The following is a 21,285-nucleotide window of genomic DNA, read 5'->3' on the forward strand; positions in this document are numbered from 1 at the left end:
TGTGTACAGGCTATGTCGCTGACTATGCGCGCTCCCATGTGTCGTCAGCGACATCGCCCGTTGGTGAATGCAGCATGGCTCCCGCTGTCGCTCCGTTGATCCCGACATTGGCAAGTGTGCCGGTCCTGTCACTAACAAGGTCGGTACACTCTAGACATCGTCTAGTGCAGTGGTCTCCAACCTGTAGCTCTCGAGCTACCGGTAGCTCGGTGTCAACATTTGGGTAGCTCACCTAGCTGCAGCATTGCCGAGTAAACTAAGAGGAAGTGACCTCTGACGCGTGCTTCCATCATGGTGTCGACACCATGGGTGGAGCCACAGGCAAGCACGTCAGGTGATTGGTGCAGCTGTGGTTTCACCCACGGCGTCTACACTACTGCAGAGTGAGTCCCGCCCAGCCCTGCCGTAAAATCACACCGCAGCCCTGCCTATACAGTATCTTTTGCTCCTCTACTGCACGCCACATACCTTCTTGGAGCCAGTAATCAACAGTGAAATGTGCCTGTTTTTACATTTTATTTACAAACTACAACAAATATCACTGTAATAATTAACTGTATTGTTGTTTTCTATTAAACTTTATTTTTTATTAAAATGACCTTCAATTGTTTAGTTATTAGCCAGATTTTTTTTTTCTACAATTTTAGTAGCTCTTCAGGAAGTTTCATTTTACTAAAGTAGCTCATACCTCAATTAAGGTTGGCGACCACTGGTCTAGTGTGTACCCACTTTTCAACGTTCAACTCTGAAATAGCTCCATTGTCCTCAGTGCACCCCATTATAAATCTGTCACAACGGGCAGGATGTATTAAGCTTTGCAGACAGACAAAGGTGAAGTAGTTGCCCAAAGCAACCAATCAGCTTCTGTCATCTCAAAGACTGTGCTATATTCATGATAGTTACAAGCTGATTGGGAGGGGGGTGCACCGGCATATCGGGCGGGCAGACAACCGATCGCTCCTTGTGTGGGGACATCGCGATATGTCAGCCGTCGGATAAGTTGCAAAGCAAGGTGCATATCGCATCGTGTATAGGCACCTTTACCCATGTCATTCAATCAGCTTCTAGCTATCATTTATCTAGCACATTCTATAAATGACAGTAGCTGATTGGTTGCTATGGCCAACTTCTCCACTTTATCTATCTCCAAGGTTGGATACATCTCCCCCTGTATGTTAATATGATGTTTCCATGTTCTAATACTGTAAAAGGTTTCACAATGAAAACTTTTATGTAATTTTTATATAGTTCTATCTATAAGAGTCCTGTTTTGTCCCTTTCTTACATTATATACTCAATAAACTAATTATTACAAAGTCAACATGTGATCTGTCTGGCCATAAACATATACATTACTAGACAAACGTTTGAGAACACCCCAGTTTTTCCAGTTTTAATTGAGATTTAGGCAATTCATGTCCAGTGAACAATCTGAAATAACAAAGGTAAGCGGTAAACAGCTAGAGCAGAGGTTCCCAAACGCGGTCCTCAAGGCTCCCCAACAGTTCAGGTTTTAGAGATATCCATGGTAATTACTTCACTTGTGATTCTGTGAGACCTGGAAAACATGCACTGTTATACCCCTTTTACACCGGAGCTAAAACCCGGGTTATTGCAGGGTTAACCCGAGCAGCTCCCTGGTGTAAAAGGGGAGAGGGTTGGATCGCCGGGTTGAGTGACCCGGCGATCCAACCCAGGTAAATAGCAGGGTTTAACACGGGCGTAGTCCGTGAAACCCTGCTGTGAGAACAGCGCACTCCGGGTCACGATGACCTGGAGTGCGCTGCTAGCCAGCCGATTGGTCCGGCTTCAGTGGCGCTTGGAGATGACACCATCTCCAAGCATCCACTTTCACGCCGGGAAAGCCGGGTCTATGCAGACTTGACTCCGGTGTGAGTGGTGCCGACTCGAGAATATCCCGATTCGGCGCCAGTTAAATTCCGGGTCTGATCCGGATAGGAACTCTGTTCCAACTCCGGGTCAGACCCGGAATTTTGGTGGAAAAGGGGTATTAGTGTGTCCCAAAGACTGGATTTGAGAAGCTCTGTGAATGTCAGAGTCATAAAACAAAGCCTTTTTGAGGGAACAAGTAATTGTTTAAGACAGAGGTTCCCAAACTCTGTCCTCAAGGCATCCTAACGGTCCAGGTTTTAAGGATAAGCATGATTGGCACAGGTGACTTAATTAGTACCTCAGTCTTTTGATTTAACCATCTGTGCTCAACCATGGATATCCTTAAAACCTGGACTGTTAGGGTGCCTTGAGGACCAAGTTTGGGAACCTCTGGTTTAAGATCTTACACTTATTCTGCTGCAATTAAATAGATCAGTGGTTCTTAACCTCAACCCTCAATTAGGATGTCTGTTTTTGGAAGCAGGTGAGATAATTAATGACCCAACAATATAGATTAACTCACCTGTGCATGATCACAAAATCCACAAAACATGACCTGTTGGTGTTACTTGAGGACTGGCACTAAGAAACAATGAAATTGATGTTTGCCTGAGCCACAAAGGTTTTATAGACCGATGAATGAAAATATGAACTTGTAACAGGTATCCTCTTTCCTTTACCCTTTAGTGCCTCCACCCAAGTCTTGGATTTTCTTTTTTTTTTTTTTGTTGTAAACTCTTTTTATTGAGCAAATCACAAAAAAAACAGTACATTCCAATATTCAAAAATAAGGATTAACACATAACATACTTTTATAATGGGAACTGTACCATTTCAGAATAATAATATGATATAGTAGAACATTTTCTCATTATAAAAAAGAGAAGGAATACAGAAGCAAGAGAAAAATCTTGCAGCAACGGAGTGGCAATCCGTTTAAGAAATAGAGAGAAAAAAAAAATAAAAATAAAGAGGAAAAAGGAAAAGAAGACTTTAGGAAAGACAAAGGAAAATAAGAGGAGAAGAGGGTGGGCGGACTCCATATAGGATCACTTTCTTTCAGATTAAACATGTTAGAGAAAATATATAAAAGGAAAAAATTAATTGTTAAATGGAGAGGAAACATTTTGGTATGTCAGCCAAGGAGACCATATTTTATCAAAGGTTTTGGATGTATTACGTAATAAAGCTGTCATATATTCCATCTTGTATATATACCAGATGCGTGATAATATTGCCTGCATCGGAGAGGGATGAGTGTTTTTCCAATCCGCTGCAATTTGGCAGGTCATAGCAGATACTATATGTCGGAATAACCTATTCTGACACCGGGACAGAGAAGGCAGACCCAAGGGAAGTAGAAAATGCCGAGGATCAGAGGGAATCGTAATATCAAAGAGGTGCGAGAGGAGAGCAAGAACCTCCTGCCATATTCTAGATAGTTTGGGACAAGTCCACCAGATATGCAAAAAACTGCCCTCTCCACCGCAACCCCTCCAACATCTATCCGAAGCATCGGGAAACATTGCTTGTAGCCGCGATGGTACATAATACCATCGGTAAAGCAATTTATAAACATTTTCTTTAATTTTGACGCAAATAGAGCTGGTGGCAGCATTGTCCCATATCTCCGTCCAATCCTCAGCATCTATAGGGTGTCCCAAATCTCGTTCCCACGCTAACTCATGAGGGTCTCGATTAGAGCTTACTTCTTCCCCTAGTAAGGAATAAATAGTAGAAATAAGACCCCTAGTGGAGGGTCTTCTCCAACATAAGGACTCAAAAGAAGTCAAAGGTCTGCTAATCAGAATCGAGCTAATTTTGGAGTGGAAATGTCTAATTTGTAGGAACCGAAAAAAATCTTTGGATGGAACCGCTGCTCTATCCCGGAAGTCAGAAAATTGTGGGAAATTAGTATCTATAGTAATATCATTTACATAATAGATATTGCTCGATGACCAGGCAGTAAAAGATGACTTACATAAACCAGGAGGAAAAGATGGATTATGAAGTAGAGGTATCAAAGGGGACGGGGCCGGAGCTAACTTAAAACATCTATTGGTTAAATCCCAAATTGCTAAAGAACGGGAAATTACAGGATGAGAAGAAACTGTCCAGGGACGATGAATCTTAGGGATCCACAAGAGGGGGGATACAGTAGCCAGTCCCAGCTCCTCGGCCTCGATAGCAACCCAGACCTTCCCCGCACCGAAGTTACACCACTGAGCACAATGAGAGAGCTGCGCAGCATAATAATATTTTTTAAAATCAGGAATTCCCAAACCTCCACCCCTGGAAGGCCGCTGAAGCAACTTTAGTCTGATCCGCGGGCGTTTCCGGTTCCATATGAAATATGAGGTTTGGTACTGAAGGAATTTTAACACGTATGGAGGGATGTAGATCGGAAGGGTCTGAAATAGATACAAGAGCCGGGGGAGAACGCTCATCTTAACTGAATGTATTCTACCTATCCAAGAAATAAAATAATTGGACCAGTCACACAAATCAGACTTAATACAATCTAGAAGGCGGGGAAAGTTAGCCTGAAACAGCTGATGAAGATGATGAGTTAGGAAAACACCAAGATATTTAATCTTTTTTTTATGCCAGGTACAAGGGAGCATGGCCTCCAGTGTTTGCTTTAGGGTAGCAGGGATATAGAAATCAAGAACTTCAGTCTTGGTGACATTAATTTTATAACCCGAGTGTTGGGAATATGAATTTATTTCCTCTAGAAGTGAATTTAGGGATCGAGCTGGGTCAGTGAGAGAGACTAAAATATCGTCGGCATATAATGCGATTTTATATTGCGAAGGGCCAGTGGATACTCCCGAGATAGCTCTATTACAACGGATCTTTGCCGCTAGGGGTTCCATAATAAGAGCAAATATTAAGGGAGAGAGGGGACAACCCTGCCGAGTACCGTTAGTTATTCCAAAACTAGAGGAATAGACACCATTAACCGAAACTCGTGCTGAGGGGGAACGGTAAAGTGCTGCAACGCCATCTAAAAATTTGCCTGAAAATCCCATTTTGTCTAAGACAGCGAATATGAAGGGCCAGGAGATGCGATCGAAGGCCTTCTCCGCGTCAAGAGCTAAAATCAGAGAAGGAAGTTTCCTTTTATGAATAGAATGTATCAGATCAATGGCCCGTCTGGTGTTGTCCAATGCCTGACGTCCAGGTATAAACCCGACCTGATCCGGATGTATCAAATAAGAAAGCAAAGGAGCTAACCGAGTCGCTAGGATTTTAGCATAAATTTTCAGGTCGACGTTTAATAATGAAATCGGTCTATAGTTAATACAATGAGTAGGATCACGATCAGGTTTAGGCATCACTACAATGTCGGCCCGAGTTGTATCAGGAGCAAAAGAAGCGCCCTCCAAAATATCATTAAATAGAGATGTAAGATGTGGGGCAAGTTCCTTTGCAAACAGTTTATACAAGTCTTGGATTTTCTTACGCTATACCTGGAGTGGACTTGGGAACACCCCTGAATGGTAAGTATTGGTTTTGTGTCATGTTATACCTTAATTTCATACTGGTAATCTACCAATGACAATTATAAATATGCAGCAGCAATTATTCACTTCACTATAACATCTATGTTTATACTCAGAATTACACACAAATTAGTTACATAGTTTATTTTACTGCAACTCTGCTGAAGATGAATTCAGTTAATGAACAATGCAGTAATCATAACATTTTTGGAATAACATTTACACATTTATCAATTAAGCTGAGCATTAGTTCATAATATTTCTCTATACAAATGACATACTGATAATAACCCATTTTCTTTAAAGCTTTAAAGAGATTATCCCTCTCATATTCTGTTCTTAAACTCCCCTTATTAGTCAATGTGACTGGCCATGCTCGTTGGTGCACATGCTAGTAGATTAATATGCATTTAAGTTATGAAATCCAGGTTTATAGGGAATTCCTACAATTAGTCACTTCTCATCCAATGGGCTTTAGTAGTGATATATAACAGTCTGTAGAGTTAAGTCCTTATAATCGTCGGTGCATTGTTAGCAATTGTGTATGAATATAAATATAATAGGCAGGAGTCTATGGTGTCTGAGGGCCAGACTTATAATGCTGAGCTGGTGCTGGATGTTAGTATAACTAATTTCTCTATTTATACGTATCTGTGGTGTTATCCAATAGCTCTTACTATAATATTATGAAGTATTGGTGGCCTGAATTAATGTAGTAGAACTTTACTTTGCATGTAGTCTTTAAGCTAATGCACTATTGGACTGATGTTAGACTTATCTCTGTCTCCTTCTTTCTCTTCCACAGACACAGCAGCGCTGACTAGACTCCTCCTAGGGGCTGGGCCTCAGACCCTCTGGTTGGCTGACTCTCATGTTTCGCCTTCTCAGATCTCAGTTATAGGCAGCACTTTCTCTTGATCCTCCCCCTAATATCTAACTGCGGTCACCTCAGCGTCCCTCCTTCAATTAATTCCTGGTTTCCAGCTCTCCAACACCAGGCACAGCCTCCTCTGCTCAGGTAACCAGCCGTCACCCCCTCTGGGAGAACTGCTCCACCGCCAGCTCCAACTGTGCCTTTACCAACTGTCAATGGCACCCCTTCAGTGCCAGGGATACCGCAATAGTCCACAGTCCTCTGAATAAATGATCCCACTGTTAAACTCCTGCATATACATTACATTACAGTAGCACACTAAACATATATATAAATTATACACAACTATAAATTAGGGGTGAGCGGGTTCGGATTTCTGAAATCCGAACCCCCCCGAGCCCCCCCGATCCGAGTCCGATCCAAGTCAGGCTCGACTTTTCCCGCCTGACTCGGATCTGAAATCGAGGCAAAACGTCATCATCCCGCCTTCCGAGTCTCGCAGGTTTTGGATCCTATATAAGGTACCCACGTCGGCGCCATTTTCTCACTCGGCTGTGGACAGTGAAGAGGGAGGGTGGGAGTTAGGGCTGTGTAGTGTAGTGTAGTGTAGTGCTGCTGTTGTCCACTACTTCAAAGTCCATAGGGGCTGGCTGTGTTGTGCTGTGCTGCTGTTGTTAATAGGGGCTGTGTCCACTACTTCAAAGTCCATAGGGGCTGGCTGGACTGTGTTGTGCAGTCAGTTCTCCATAGGGGCTGTGTCCACTCCAAAGTCCTGTGCAGTGTCCCAGTCCTAAAGGGGTGCTGTAGTTTTGTCCAGGGGGTGCTCTGTCCATCAGGGGTGCTCCCCCCAAGTGCTAAAAAAATAATATATTTTCTGTGTTTGTGAATTGTGTGCGCAGTAGCCGCACGTGCATCAACAAAGTAGTGCCAAGCGTGCGCCTGTGTCATAAGTAAAGGGCCGGCTGGCTTGACCGTTAAAGGGTGCTGTAACCCCCGAAAGTACACTCCAGTCCAAACCAAAAAAAAAAATATTTTCTGTGTTTGTGAATTGTGTGCGCAGTAGCCGCACGTGCATCAACAAAGTAGTGCCAAGCGTGCGCCTGTGTCATAAGTAAAGGGCCGGCTGGCTTGACCGTTAAAGGGTGCTGTAACCCCCAAAGTACACTCCAGTCCAGACCAAAAAAAAAATTATTTTCTGTGTTTGTGAATTGTGTGCGCAGTAGCCGCACGTGCATCAACAAAGTAGTGCCAAGCGTGCGCCTGTGTCATAAGTAAAGGGCCGGCTGGCTTGACCGTTAAAGGGTGCTGAAACCCCCGAAAGTACACTCCAGTCCAAACCAAAAAATAAATAATTTTCTGTGTTTGTGAATTGTGTGCGCAGTAGCCGCACGTGCATCAACAAAGTAGTGCCAAGCGTGCGCCTGTGTCATAAGTAAAGGGCCGGCTGGCTTGACCGTTAAAGGGTGCTGTAACCCCCGAAAGTACACTCCAGTCCAAACCAAAAAAAAAATTATTTTCTGTGTTTGTGAATTGTGTGCGCAGTAGCCGCACGTGCATCAACAAAGTAGTGCCAAGCGTGCGCCTGTGTCATAAGTAAAGGGCCGGCTGGCTTGACCGTTAAAGGGTGCTGTAACCCCCGAAAGTACACTCCAGTCCAAACCAAAAAAAAAATTATTTTCTGTGTTTGTGAATTGTGTGCGCAGTAGCCGCACGTGCATCAACAAAGTAGTGCCAAGCGTGCGCCTGTGTCATAAGTAAAGGGCCGGCTGGCTTGACCGTTAAAGGGTGCTGTAACCCCCAAAGTACACTCCAGTCCAGACCAAAAAAAAAATTATTTTCTGTGTTTGTGAATTGTGTGCGCAGTAGCCGCACGTGCATCAACAAAGTAGTGCCAAGCGTGCGCCTGTGTCATAAGTAAAGGGCCGGCTGGCTTGACCGTTAAAGGGTGCTGAAACCCCCGAAAGTACACTCCAGTCCAAACCAAAAAAAAAATAATTTTCTGTGTTTGTGAATTGTGTGCGCAGTAGCCGCACGTGCATCAACAAAGTAGTGCCAAGCGTGCGCCTGTGTCATAAGTAAAGGGCCGGCTGGCTTGACCGTTAAAGGGTGCTGTAACCCCCGAAAGTACACTCCAGTCCAAACCAAAAAAAAAATTATTTTCTGTGTTTGTGAATTGTGTGCGCAGTAGCCGCACGTGCATCAACAAAGTAGTGCCAAGCGTGCGCCTGTGTCATAAGTAAAGGGCCGGCTGGCTTGACCGTTAAAGGGTGCTGTAACCCCCGAAAGTACACTCCAGTCCAAACCAAAAAAAAAATTATTTTCTGTGTTTGTGAATTGTGTGCGCAGTAGCCGCACGTGCATCAACAAAGTAGTGCCAAGCGTGCGCCTGTGTCATAAGTAAAGGGCCGGCTGGCTTGACCGTTAAAGGGTGCTGTAACCCCCGAAAGTACACTCCAGTCCAAACCAAAAAAAAAATAAAATTTCTGTGTTTGTGAATTGTGTGCGCAGTAGCCGCACGTGCATCAACAAAGGAGCAGCGCTAAGCGTGCGCCTGTGTCCCATAAGTAAAGAGTCAGCTGGCTCATTTCTTAAAGGCTGGTGTAACCCACAAAGTGCACTACTCTCCAGCAAAAATAAAAAAATATTTTCTGTGTTTAGCCGCACGTATATATCAAATCGATATAACATAAATGGAGGACCAAACTTTCTCCGATAAAAATAAAATAGAGAAAGATCAAGAACCACTTCCTCCTAGTGCTGAAGCTGCTGCCACTAGTCATGACATAGACGATAACATGCCATCAACGTCGTCTGCCAAGGCCGATGCCCAATGTCATAGTAGAGGGCACATACAATCCCAAATGACAAAGTTCAGGAAAATGACCTTGAAAAAAACATTTAAATCATCTGAAGAGAAACGTAAACTTGCCAATATGCCATTTACGACACGGAGTGGCAAGGAACGGCTAAGGTCGATCCCTAGTATGTTCATGACTAGTGGTTCAGCTTCACATGACGATGGAAGCCCTCCTCCCACTAAAAAAATCAAAAGAGTTAAGCTGGCAAAAGCACAGCGAAGAACTGTGCTTTCTAAGAAGATATCACAAATCCCCAAGGAGAGTCCAAGTGTGGTGGTGGTTGCGATGCCTGACCTTCCCAGCACTGGACGGGAAGAGGTGGCTCTTTCCACCATTTGCACGCCCCCTGCAAGTGCTGAAAGGAGCACCCACAGTCCACTTGCTGATATGCAAATTGAAGATGTCACTGTTGAAGTACAACAGGATGAGGATACTGGTGTAGCTGGCGCTGAGGAGGAAGTTGGCGAGGAGGATTCTGATGGTGATGTGGTTTGTTTAAATCAGGCTCCGGGGGAGACAGTTGTTGTCCGTGGGATGAAAAAGCCCATCACGGTCATGCCTGGGCAGAAGACCAAACATTCCACCTCTTTGGTCTGGCAATATTTCTATCCAAATCCGGACAACAACTGTCTTGCCATATGTACCATATGTAAAGGTGAAATAAGTAGGGGTAGGGACGTCAACCACCTAGGAACATCCTCCCTTATACGGCACCTGCAGCGCGTTCATAAAAAGTTACTGTCAAGTTCAGAAACTTTGGCTAAGACCGTAAGCAGTCCAGGGACACCTAAATCCCATTGTCCTGTTGTATCCAAGCGCCTGCAAACCACACCGTCAACTCCCTCCTCGTCAATTTCCTCCTTAGTCAGGATCGGAAGTAGTCCTGCAGGCCATGTCACTGGCATGACTGACTCTCCTATCCGGGATGCATTGCTACGCCTACTGCTGCCGCTGCTGCTGTTGCTGCTGCTGGGAGTCGTTCATCATCCCAGAGAGGAAGTAGGAACACCACTACTTTTACTAAACAATTGACGCTCCAACAGTCCTTAGCGAGGAGGATGAAGTACGACAGCAGTCATCCTGAAGCAAAACGTATAACTGAGGCCTTGACTGCTATGTTGGTGTTAGATGTGCGTCCGGTATCCGCCATTAGTGCAGTGGGATTTAGACAATTGATGGAGGTAGTGTGTCCCCGGTTCCAAATCCCGTCTAGATTCCACTTCACTAGGCAGGCGATACCGAGACTGTACAGAAACGTCAGAAAAAGTGTCCTCAGTGTCCTGAAAAATGCCATTGTACACAATGTCCACTTAACCACGGACATGTGGACAAGTGGAACAGGGCAGACTAAGGACTATATGACTGTGACAGCCCACTGGGTAGATGTATCACCTTACGCAGCAACAGCAGCAGCGTCACCAGTAGCAGCATCTCAGAAACGCCAGCTCGTTACAAGGCAGGCTACGCTGTGTATCACCGGTTTCAGTAAGAGGCACACCGCCGACAACCTCTTAGAGAAACTGAGGGAAATCATCGCCCAGTGGCTTACCCCACTTAGACTCTCCTGGGGATTTGTGATATCTGACAACGCCACCAATATTGTGCGGGCATTACATCTGGGCAAATTCCAGCACGTCCCATGTTTTGCTCACACAATAAACTTGGTGGTGCAGAATTTTCTGAAAAGCGACAGGGGCGTGCAGGAGACGCTTTGGGTGGCCCGAAAAATTTCTGGCCACTTTCGCCATTCAGCGACTGCGTGCCGAAGACTGGAGCACCAGCAAACACTCTTGAACCTGCCCCGCCATCACCTGAAGCAAGAGGTTGTGACGCGGTGGAACTCAACCCTCTACATGCTTCAGAGGATGGAGGAGCAGCAAAAGGCCATACAAGCCTATACATCCACCTATGACATAGGCAAAGGAGGGGGTATGCACCTGACTCAAGCGCAGTGGAGAATGATTTCCGTGTTGTGCAAGGTTCTCCAGCCCTTCGAACTTGCCACACGTGAAGTCAGTTCAGACACTGCCAGCTTGAGTCAGGTCATTCCCCTCATCAGGCTTTTGCAGAAGCAGCTGGAGAAAGTGAAGGAGGAGCTAAGACGGAGCGATTCCGCTCGGCATGTGGGACTTGTGGATGAAGCCCTTCATTCGCTTTGCCAGGATTCCAGGGTGGTCAATCTGTTGAAATCAGACCACTACATTTTGGCCACCGTGCTCGATCCTAGGTTTAAAGCCTATGTGGTGTCTCTCTTTCCGGCCGACACAAGCCTGCAGAGGTGCAAAGACCTGCTGGTGAACACACTGTCAGCTGAAGTGGAACGTGACACGTCAACGGCTCCTTCTTCATTTTCTCCCGCAACTGGGGCTGCCAGGAAAAAACTTAGGTATCCTAAGCAACCCGCTGGCGGTGATGCAGGGCAGGCAGGACCAAGTTTGGACATCTGGTCCGGACTGAAGGACCTGGCAACAATTTCTGACATGTCTACTGTCACTGCATATGATACTGTCACCATTGACAGAATGGTGGAGGATTACATCAGTGACAGCATCCAAGTAGGCATGTCAGACAGTCCATACCTGTACTGGCAGGAAAAAGAGGAAATTTGGAGGCCGCTGTACAAACTGGCTCTATTTTACCTGAGTTGCCCCCCCTCCAGTGTGTACTCCGAAAGAGTGTTTAGTGCAGCCGGGAACCTTGTCAGCGAAAGGCGTAGGAGGTTGCTTCCACAGAATGTGGAGAAGATGATGTTCATCAAAATGAATTATCAGCTCTTCCAGGGAGACCAGCCTCCAGAAGGTACAGAGGGACCTGTGGTGGTGGATTCAAGTGGGGACGAGTTAATACTTTGTGAGGATGAGGATGTACACACTGAAGAGGGTGAGGAATCGGTGGATGAGGAGGATGAGGATGACATCTTGCCTCCGTAGAGCCAGTTTGTGCAGGGACACATTAATTGCCAGCTTGTTTTGTGGGGGCCCAAACGAACCAATCATTTCAGCCACAGTTGTGTGGCAGACCCTGGCGCTGAAATGATTGGTTTGTTAAAGTGTGCATGTCCTGTTTATACAACATAAGGGTGGGTGGGAGGGCCCAAGGACAATTCCATCTTGCACCTCTTTTTTTTCTTTGCATTATGTACAGTTTGGGGCCTAGTTTTTCAAACTGCCATCCTGTCTGCCACTGCAGTTTCACGCCTAGATGGGTCACGTGTTTGTGCCGCCCACTCGTGTCACTTAGCATAGTCATCCAGCTACCTCGGTGCAACCTTTTGGACATAAAAACACTATTGTGAGGTGTGAGGTGTTCAGAATAGACTGGAAATGAGTGGAAATTAAGGTTATTGAGGTTAATAATAGCATAGGAGCAGAAAAACCTACAAATTCTGTGATTTTAGCTGTTTTTATGCTTTTTTTCAAAAAAATACAGATCCAAAACACAAAACCCAGAACCCAAAACACGGAAGGGTGATTTTGGCAAAACCAATCCAGATCCAAAACACGAAGAAAGATCCAGATCCAAAACCAAAACACAAAACACGAAAAGTGGCCGGTGCACACCCCTACTATAAATATACTATTTACATGCTTATAGGTGCCTATTTTAATATTGCAAGGTTTACACACTGAAACCCTTGTTTTTGTATGCTGATAAGTGGGCAAAAGAATAGTTCCTCAGTGTGTGGGGTTTATTTATTAAGCGTCAGTTTGTAAAATCTGTGGCTTCTTGGCGTTTTTAAGACATGTAAAAGGGCAATGCTTTAAATACCAAAACACCCCATTTTGTTATTAAAGGAATTGCCCTTTTAAATTTCGTACTTAAATGCGCCATTAAGTGGTGGGTTTTACAAACTTAACACTTATACCCCTTTTACACCGAGCTAAAAATCCCTGGTTGATGCCAGTCAATCCGTGATTTTTGTTGGTGTAAATAGATCCACCCGGTCCAGGGACCCAGGGATCCAACTCTGGTATTTTGCAGGGTTGGCCACAGGTCGTTCCCGTGCCACCCTGCAGTGTGAATGGTATGATCCGGGTCACGATGACCCGGATCGCAACGCACACCAGCTTCAGTGGAACTTGAAGATTACAACATCTACAAGGCTTGAAGTACCGGATCACTGCAAACCCGGCTCCGGTGTGAGCGGCGCCCACTTGGGAATATCCTGGGGTGGCGCAGGGGAAGTCCCGGGTCTGATCCAGATTGGAACCCTGTTCCAACCTCCGGGTCAGACCTGGAAATTTGGTATAAAAGCGGTATAAGAAACCCCTGTGGCACCAACTGTCAAACATGGAGTAGCAAACGTCATAGTCTGGGGCTCTTTTGCTGGATCCCAATTTGTGACTGGCACTCCGAAACTAAACAGGTATCACAACATTTTGCAGTGCTATATAATCCCCTCATCTATGCCTAGTTGGTCAAGAGTTCATCTTACATGAAGATAATGACACAAAACACATCCAGGCTGTGTCAGAACTACCTAAAGCTGTGTACACACGTAAAGATTTTCTGTCTAACCATCCAACTAGTTGATTGGTTGGAATGAAAATCTGGTAACGTATGGGAGTAAATGATGATCAGCAATTTGCTCCTAAATGCCAGAAAACAGATGAAAATGGTCCTCAGACAAGTTTGTTTAATGTTTGCTCTAAACAGTTTGTTCGAACAACAGTTTTTGGACATTTTTCTGGCGTTTGGGACCAAATTGCTGATTGTCATTTGCTTTCATACCTTACCAGATTTTCATTCCAACCAATCAACTAGTTGGATGGTTGGACAGAAAATCTTTACGTGTGTATGCAGCAGAAAAGAACTAGACAGAAGGCTTTAAATCATGGTATGGCCAGCACAGTCTGCAGGCTTACACCCCATCGAGCTGGTTTTGTATGAACTGGGCAGAAGGATGAAAACAAAGAAACCTACAAGTGCAGCACTTTTGAAGGACGGCCACGAGTGTGTTTGGCGATATCTGCAAAAGGTGGTTACGTTGATAAGTCAAAAATTTAGATAACTTTTTGTTAAAATGATTGTATGATTTCTTCTTTTATTTCCAATTGGACATGCCTTGCTGCTAGTGATTGGCCACAGTGCCTAGGTTGGGAAACACTGCCATAGAGGGACCCACTGGGGTCTCTCAGATAGCACATAGAGCTAGTCAGCCACGCTGAGTAATACCCCTTTTACACCGGAGCTAAAACCCGGGTTATTGCAGGGTTAACCCGGGTAGCTCCTTGATGTAAAAGGGGAGATGGTTGGATCGCCGGGTCGAGTGACCCGGCAATCCAACCCAGGTAACTTGCAGGGTTTAACACGGGAGTAACCTATGAAACCCTGCAGTGTGAACGGCATGCTCCGGGTCACGATGACCTGGAGCGCTCCGCATGCCGGCCGATTGGTCCGGCTTCAGTGGGGCTTGGAGATGATGTCATCTCCAAGTGTCCACTTCAACGTCAGAAAAACCGGGTCTATGCAGACCCGGCTCCGGTGTGAACGGCAGCGACTTGGGAATATCCTGGGTCGGTGCCGGCTAAATTGCGGGTCTGATCCGGATTGGAACCCTGTTCCAACTCCGGGTCAGACCCGGAATTTAGGTGTAAAAGTGGTATTATAGAGGAGCTAAATAGTAACCTGGTATCCTCAAAGAGAGGCCCGTCATTACACCTGTTCTGTAGGCATAAAAAACCATGATCATTGCAGGTCCGCCCATTATGCACTTGTTCTGTTATTAACCACATTCATCTTTGTACAGTTCCATAACATGAGTGCAGTTTTTAGGTTGGTCAGTTTATTGTCAGGTTTCAGTTTGCTGAATAATGAGATTATTTATTAAGAGGTTATAAGAGTTATCTTAAAAACCTTGCAATGAACAACAGCAGTCAGAGCAGAGCTGATCTCTTTATATGTTTATGTGAGACACAGGATGGCGCAAACTCCCACCATAAGCGTAGACTTCCCCCTGATACTTTGCATGTTCCTATCATTGTTACAATCAGTGCAGCTCCTTGTCATCTTTTATTGCCATAAGCAGTCAGCGGTTTTATAGGAAGCACCTTTTTCCTGAGTGTATCAGCAGATCGGGCTCAGTCTTCCTGACATTCCCACTCTGTCCTTTCAGCTCAGCACACAAGAAAGTCTCATGTAATCCCGGCAGCTGTAGGACCAATGAGCCATCCAAAACGTGCATCTTAAGGCTCAAAAATATAAATGATAAAAACATAAAGAAAATAATTCATGGTCTAAATATAGTAAGCTGGACACAGCTGAACAATTGCCTCTTAGGAAATAAAAGACACACAGTTGTACTTTCTAGTAAGGCAGACTGTAATTAAGGAGAGAACAGGAAGTGTGTCATTCAGGAGGAAATGGATATTACCATCATTGTCTCACAGTCAGTGCAGCTTTTTACAGTGTCATGTTGGGGTATGACACATTAGTAGCTACAGTACGTCTTCGATTGGGATGAGGATAAATATGTAATAAAACCTCTCTGTATGACAGGCCTACAGCACAACAACTGGTGCCCTCTGTGTCACATATTTAAGGGGCGCTGGAATCGGGTCAGAGGATTTTTATTTTTTTTTTGGTTATATCTGACATGTCACCAGTTTTGGAGTGGGTAAGGATAGAACAACCTGTAGCCAACTACAGTACATCATTCATGCATTAACAGAAGACCAGAGTATTTAAGAAGATGCATGAGCTGATCGTAGGGCCTGATTCAGAGTAGTATGCTATACACAAATATGCTAACGCTGCAGGAGCCTTCTGATGACAAAAGATGCCTCCTACCAGCATTGCAGATACAAGTGCTGCATCCAAGGACGCAGCATCAATACACCATTGCAACCATCAGACGTGATGGTTGCAGCATTGGCCATCTCAGATTGGCCACCTCATCTGCATTGCAGAGGCCAGTACATCTGCGTCAGCAGACATAAACACTGGTCTCGGCACTCCCAGAAAAAGGGGATGACATGCCCCCGTTTTCAGGAACGCTGGCCAGCGCCGCCCCCGAACGTCCGCAACCTGTAAATCAAGCAGCAGCTTTGGGGGCACTACGTGAGATAAAACTGAACCCGTTCTGCATCAGACCGTTGGCTTTGCGTACAAGTCATAGGCAGTGACCCATCTGTGTGATTGTGTTAGGGAGGACAGAGCTGGATGTGACACGGGCAGTGTTATAATGTAAGGGAATTGAAACAAGTGGGTCGCCAAAGCCCAATAGTTACGTTTCCCTATGTGATCATATGCAATATAGAGACATCTTACAATTATTGCTACATGTCTGGCATACAAAACAACATAAAATAAATTGAAAAGACCGTTATTAAATTATTAAAGGTTTGGACGTTTTATTACTTTTAGATTGAGGAAGGAAGGAGCAGGGTTTTGGGGGCCTATATATTAAAGGCTCACAATGCTGTTAATCCGGACACATTTTTGGGCTCCCTGGCTATTTAACAAGGGGGTCCCCATAGCTGTCAAGGAGGACTGCAAAAGTGTCCCATTTATTAAGCCCTCAAAAGCTTAACTTTTCAGAGCTTGGCCCCATTAGAGAACAGCATCTTTAGAGGGCTAGCGGTAATTGCCATTATCTGCAGTAGCTCAGCCGGGTCCAAACTCGGACGTAAAGAAATTATTTTACTTTTTCATATTCACCAATAGGGGCTATTTTTGGAGCCCATGTTCTGCCATCTACTTCTATAACAGGACATTTCATATATAGGCCCCCTGGTGTCTGCAGCACTTCTGTGTGTATGTTCATCTTATGTTTTCTTTACTTCTTGTTAGCAGTTTCTATTGTAAATGTTTTTTTCCTTTCTGAGTTATTTTCTGTTTCTTTAATTCTGAGAGTGGGAAAATGTGATGATGGTACACATGACTGCCAAACAGAGAGTTTAGATACAGACCACTACAGTTATGGTGGATCAGGGTGATATCTGTTTGGAGTTTTCATGTTCTCCCCACTTTTAGGTGATTAAAAAAACATACCAATAGACTGATAAAGGACGGGTTGCATGATGCATCACATTTTGAATGCTATATCCCGCCACTCATCGCAAGTATAACGGCGTTTACCAATACCATATGCTTGAAAAAAAATCACAAATGACAGCTCTCCCGGTAAGAACTTCCAGGTTTACGATCCAGGAGTCCTTCTGCGCATGCATCGAGTGCTGCGGGGGGTGCTGGGAGGGATCCAATTGGTCCCTCTCAGGGGGAAATGGCTTCTATTGGGTAACGCCATCTAAAGATGGTGATGCCTTCTGCATCCAAGCTCCAGAATGTATTGCATTCCGGAGCTTGGTGCATATGTGGTAAGCGGCTAAACCTCTGGAAACGTAATTTTCGGAAGTTTGACAGCAAAATATGCGTTGATGCATCCCGCCCAAAATGTGTGTGTTCCCCTGGGGCTGAGACTGATGTGAATGATTACAGCGCTGTGTAATGAAATTGATGCAGTATAATTAGTGTGCGGAGGAAAGGACCTGTCCTGTTGTGTAATTATGGTATGAGGCTTCATGTGACAAGGCAGTGTAATGAAATGTAGAGGTAAAATAAGCAAGCTTAACGTTGTAAAATAAACATATGCATAGATAATGCCGCTAGCAATAAAATTCAATACTTTAGGAGAATAATAATAATATTATTATTATTATTATTATTATTATTATTAAAAAAAAAGGCAGCCTGTGGTATACTTTTGTTAAAAAAAAAAAAGACAAAAAATAAATCCCTGTGCACAACCTTCGTAAGGTGCACAGAACACCTGTAATATACTTTGGTCCATCACTTCCAGTGTCCGTCTATCTCTTTATATGGAGTCATAGCGCAAGATGCGCCCAACATATGCAAATTTATTGCACGTAAAAGTTGTGCTTACAGATGTGTCCTCATATCTAGCCCAGGGGTAGGCAACTCTGGTCCTCAAGAGCTACAAACAGTGCATGTTTTCCAGGTCTCCTCACAGAATCACAAGAGAAATAATTAGCTCCACCAGGGGCGCCGAAAGCCACGACGGGCCCAGGGGGAGAAGGGGACGTGGCCTAATTGTGGGAGGTGTGGCCACACCCCTTGGGAGAAAAATTTTTTTTTGCAGTGCCGCGCGCTGGGGAGAGGGGGTGCTATGAGCATCTTAGCCCAGCGCGTAGCCAGTGGGGGGACGCGATCAGTGTGATCGCTCTCCCCACAGGCATTGGAGACTGCTGTGACTGCTGCTTAGCAGCCGCGAGCAGTCTCCCAGTGCAGCCCAGCACACAGCAGCGAGGTTGGCTACCCCCGATCTAGCCTCAATGCACCACACAGCGCGTCTTGCCTGGCGTGAGCAAGTCGCCAGATCCCATGCTACTCTGCTAGCATTGGACGTCTTTTTTCGCCGGAAATGTGTCTACGTCACAATGCAACACACCAGCAGACTGTGCTGATTAATATGACATGCGGCATTTGTATATCTGTGTGCACCCGAGTCTGTATATGAAGCACAACGGAACTCAGAAAGAAAAAAGCTGCGGCTGCTCCTTGTAGCACTTCGTATACAGATTCAGAGACTCAGATATACAAGAGTCGCATATTAAATTAATCAGCATAATCTGCTGATGTGTCCTAGTCGCATCATTGCAACATAGATGCAAAAAAGTCGTCCGGTACTATCAGAGTCTAATGGGACCTGGCGCACCGAGACGGGCTTTTTAGCGCGACTGCAGCAAAGATGTATGATTGAGGACACATCTGTACATATAACTGTCCAGGGGCCACTTAGTATGTGATATGTTGGAAGATTTGCCAGATTGGCATCCAAAGTGACAAATAAAGAATTTTTAAAACACTCATTATTCCTCTCCTTTAACTTAACTTGTTTTTCAAGAACCTGAATAAATCTGATGTGTCAAAAGTACTACACTGATCTTAGGTTCCTTTGTGCAGTCAGTTCAGGGCATGGGTGGTGCCAGCTTTAGGGTAACTGGTTTTTAAAAATCAGCAATGAGGGAAAGGATTGTTTGCAGCACCATCTGGTGGCACAAAAATAAATAGAAATGCCATATTTAAGAAATAAACTATAGGATTCATGTAGTCTATGCAATGACCTAGACGGCTTTTATGGCAAGTAGGAAATAGACCTACTCTTTGAAACACATATCAATAAAACCATGCGCTGATTGGTTAATACGGTGTCAAAGTGACATTAATATCATAATAACACTATGTTCAAATTGACAATATAATCCAGTAACCGAGCATTTCTTGCTATAATGCCTCCTAAAATCCATCTTCTATATCATACACTGCACACACGTGGTTAGGGCACAGTTGAGTATGCTATGACAGGTCAAGTCTGGACTCACCATTGCTTGTATGCCTTAAAGCAGGGGTGGGCAATAAGCGGCCCTCCGGCTGTTGTTGAACTACAAATCCAAGCATGCATTGCAACAGTTTTAGCATGGGCAAATAGCAAAACTGTGGCAGGGCCTGTTGGGATGTGTAGTTCTACAACAGCTGGGGGGGGGCGGGGGGCTTATTTCCCACCCCTACCTTAACGTATACTCAACTTTTTATTTTAATAAAAGGATCAGTATTTTGTAAAAAAAACCAATGGTTTATTCCAATACTAAACATTCAGCAAAACATACATTTGTCTGTGTATGTGCCTGTCACTTGGTTGCAGCATATGAAGGGTCATTAAACTTATTGCAGAACCGACAGAGGGCCTGATTCAGAGATGAACGCTAATGCTGCCATCACTGCGTTTGTGTACGCAGTGGATGTGCGAGATTATGTAAGTGTTGCAGATTTGTATGGAGACGCACACCAGCGGCATTGCAAATCCAAGAATCTGCGTACAAAGACATAGCATTGGCCACAGCTACTTTGAAAATCGGCCTTCTGAGTAACCCTATGGTTGCGCAGAATGGCTGCGGGAGCCGAGAGGCCGGAGCCATGTTTTCTGCGTACAGGATTGCAGTCTCCGACAGCCCCCCAAAACAGTAGTGACATGCCAGCTGTTATCTCCCCCAAACGCTTCCCAACTGTCAATCACACTGTGGGAAATTAGCCGCTGCGAGCTCATGCACAGACCACCGATATAGAGATATATTTATTTTGTGGTGAGAGGGGTTGCGTCTCACCTGAATTTACCACATTCCTGTGGGATAAGCTCGCTCCAAGGGAGGCTAGTGTGAAGCCTGTGCATTCTGCAGTAGCAGTGGAGGTGTGGAACTCCGCGTTTTTCTGGCTTGCACAAACCCAGCTGGAATCATCACTGGAGAACAGGAAGAGTTTAAAACTCTCATACACCCTGTGCTCTGGGCACGGACGCCGGCTAGTGGCCAGTTTAGTAGGCCAAAGTTCCTTTAGTGCTAGGGATTAATGAGATTGGCTGTGCTAGAAGACCATAGCAGATTGTGGCTGCAGGCCATTGCAGCAGACTGACGATTAACCACTGGGAGTGCTGGAACATTTACCTTCTTCTGTTTATGTTATGTGCCTGTGTGTCCAGGCCTAAGCCTATGTATACTAAAGTGCAGTGTCTGCTGCTAGTAAAGACACTGTTTTACCGAGAACCTGCCTGTCATGAGTCCTTATTTCTACACCCCGTGTTACATATACATACAAATATATATATATACACACACACCAAGCAAAATCCTCCGGCACTCCGGTCCCCTCCAGGGGTAACTTGCTCCGGTGCCCGCCTGGGTGACCAGCACTCCAACCATAATATAGAACCAAAGAAAGCGGCTCTCAGGAGACTTAAACATCAGTGAAACAAGTGAAAACTCTTTATTGCGGTGGTCAAAGTTTCGGGGACGTGCTCCCCTTCTTCAGGACAATAACAAACATGTGCAATGTAAGATAGAAATTTTTATACACTTACCCATTAGATTTCCTCCGTCGCCCGAGGCCTCCGTCTGAACACTTCCGGGAAGGAACCTCACATCCGGCCGAAGTGACGCAACAGGCCCCAGCGGCGTGACCATGGAGACTCTGTGTAAACAACAGCAAACATGCTGAACAAACAGAGTAATAGTGCAAATAATGGCTAATAAGTGTAAACAATATGACATACTAAGATTATGAAAAAAAACAACAACAAAATCATTTAAGATATAGTGAATCACCGTAATAATATTGATACAGTGTATAATATATATATAAA

The 21,285-nt window shown here is 44.8% G+C and overlaps 1 protein-coding gene across 1 annotated transcript in view; it reads right to left on the reverse strand.

Moving 5' to 3' along the window:
• The window catches only part of SCARF1 (scavenger receptor class F member 1), a 151,962-nt gene extending 130,935 nt beyond the window's left edge, over positions 1-21,027 (reverse strand). The window contains exon 1 of the mRNA XM_088453847.1: positions 21,004-21,027. The gene's annotated coding sequence lies outside the window, so the exon portion shown is untranslated. The remainder of the gene's footprint in view (positions 1-21,003) is intronic.
• Positions 21,028-21,285: the final 258 nt, after the last annotated feature.

The sequence above is a fragment of the Taudactylus pleione genome, unplaced genomic scaffold (assembly GCF_031769625.1).
Source record: "Taudactylus pleione unplaced genomic scaffold, aTauple2 ptg000040l, whole genome shotgun sequence".
Lineage (NCBI taxonomy): Eukaryota > Metazoa > Chordata > Amphibia > Anura > Myobatrachidae > Taudactylus > Taudactylus pleione.